This window comes from Cynoglossus semilaevis, chromosome 18 (genome assembly GCF_000523025.1).
Source record: "Cynoglossus semilaevis isolate Cse_v1.0 chromosome 18, Cse_v1.0, whole genome shotgun sequence".
Lineage (NCBI taxonomy): Eukaryota > Metazoa > Chordata > Actinopteri > Pleuronectiformes > Cynoglossidae > Cynoglossus > Cynoglossus semilaevis.
Genome location: NC_024324.1, coordinates 1,162,760 through 1,164,919, shown reverse-complemented (window position 1 = coordinate 1,164,919; position 2,160 = coordinate 1,162,760). Strand labels below are relative to the sequence as shown.

General features: G+C 52.1%; 1 protein-coding gene across 1 annotated transcript in view; it reads left to right on the top strand.

Annotated features, from left to right (window-relative positions):
- The first annotated feature begins 6 nt into the window (after positions 1–6).
- The window catches only part of LOC103393887 (uncharacterized), an 8,157-nt gene continuing 6,003 nt past the window's right edge, over positions 7–2,160 (top strand). The window contains exon 1 of the mRNA XM_008331004.2: positions 7–46. The gene's annotated coding sequence lies outside the window, so the exon portion shown is untranslated. The remainder of the gene's footprint in view (positions 47–2,160) is intronic.

The following is a 2,160-nucleotide window of genomic DNA, read 5'->3' as shown; positions in this document are numbered from 1 at the left end:
CAGACCTGGGATTAGAAACATCGTTCGGATTGGAGGCTGGACAGAGGTAGGCTGAGGAGACTCAACATTTAACTAAACATTTAATTCAATCCTGCAGGGTTAGGGTTAGTACCAGTCTGGTACCAGACCGGTACCAGACTGGGACTGGACTGGGACTGGACTGGGACTGGACTGGGACTGGACTGGGACTGGACTGGGATTGTCCCAGCAGGGAAGAAGCTTCCAGGGACTGAGACAGAAGGAGCAGGAGGAGAGGAGGAGAGGAGGAGTGGTGGTTTAGTCCTGATGTTGGTGTGTCTTCACACATATGGACCTGATAATCCCTGACCGGGTCAGTCCTGCTCTGGGTCTGGACCTCCTCAGGGTGCTGCTCCTCCTCACCTCCTGACTCCACTGTGAAATGAACTGATGATCTGCTGTCAGTAAGTGTTGATAAAGCGGGGGGTCGGGGGCTGAGGGGTGGGTGTGTGTGTGTGTGGGGGGGTCCAGACCAGACCATGTACCTGCTGTACTCCTACATCAACATTGATTTCCCATCATGCTCAGACGCCGGCATCACGGTGTCCGCTGAGGGGTGGGTTTCAGCTCTCCCTTTCTCTCTCCCTTTCTCTCCCCCCTCCCTCTCTCTGCCTCAGTCTCTGGTTTCCTCCATCTTCCATCCGGACACCCCCGTCCTCCCACCTCCCTCTCCCGCTCTCTCGTAGCGGGACAGCCCCCGTCCTCCCATTCATGACACACCCTTTTGCAGCAGCAGCTGCTCCTCCTGCGTAAAAAGAGGAGGAGGAAAAGTGGGATGAAGCTAAAGAGGAGGGAGGGGGGAGTAAAGGGGGGAGATCTGGGGCCAACGCCGGAGAGCTGACATGAATCCGTGTGGTGTTGTAGAGTATTTGAAGCTCAGCTCCGTGACTCCTCCGTGGAGGAGGAGGAGGAGGAGGAGGAGGAGGAGCTACGATTGTTTGTGAAGCTAAACGCTGGCATTTCCTGCAGACTGCTGCAGCGCGGTGCAGGAGTGGGTTGGTTTGTCGCAGGTGACAGGAAGTTGGACACTGTCAGTTGTCGTGAAAAGCCCAGTGGAGTGTCTCTCCAGCGCCACCTATTTCTCCACATAAACACTGCAGTTTCCCTGAAATATCGCGATACTCGATCAATATTCTTTATCACTGTATTGATTTTCTTAGTAACAATTAATCGTCAAATATTCATGGAGTTCAGGGACTCAAACCAGGGACGTTCTTGTTGTAAGGCAGCAGCAGTAACCGCTCCTCCCTGGTACTGCATGTGTAGGAGTTCTCTGAGGATTATTTTTTTTCTGTCTGTAGTGACTCATGTCTTATATAATGACGACCCAGCAGCGGCAGCACAGGCAGCAGTGGCTCTCAGTGAGGTCAGAGGTTCGACTCCAGTCTGTTTCTTTCAGTCTGATTAAATGACCTGCTGGTCTGGTCCAGGTCAGTTTAAGGTTCTCAGAAGTTAATTAAAAAACAGGTTTAAAGAAACAGAGAGAGGAGAGGTCAAAGGTCACCCTACTGGAACAGCGCCCCCTATTTAGCATCTTCCCTCTGGGGGACTGACCTGTTCCTGGACGAAGGTGGACAGTGACGTTCTCGTACTCCTGGAGGAACTACTTGGTTTCTGGAGAAAAAACTGTTGAAAATACTCATAGTATTTGTGTGTATTTGAGTACACGTTCAGATTTACTGTGTTTTCTTTATATTTACTGTGTTTTCGTTCCTCGGTGAAAAACTTCTCCTCTCTGACCGACCCCCGACCTCAGATTTATGGCCTCTGCTAGCACCGCAGCATTAGCGCTCACACAGGCAGTAAGCTAATGGCTCTGTGGAGCGGTAATGTGAGGGGATTGGAACCCACTTCACTCTGATCACTAAAGCACTAAGAGCCTCTTGAGCACCCCCCTGTGGCCCAGGTCTCCTGTGGACTGTGATGTCATTTATTTTTAATTATCACTCACTGGTACAGGAGACCAGACTGTAATGGTTTCTGTTGGTCTGGGGATTATAACACAGAACCAGGTCCAGGTCCAGGTCCAGGTCCAGGTCCAGGTCCAGGTCCAGGTCCAGGTCCAGGTCCAGGTCCAGGTCCAGGTCCAGGTCCAGGTCCAGGTCCAGGTCCAGGTCCAGGTCCAGGTCCAGGTCCAGGTCC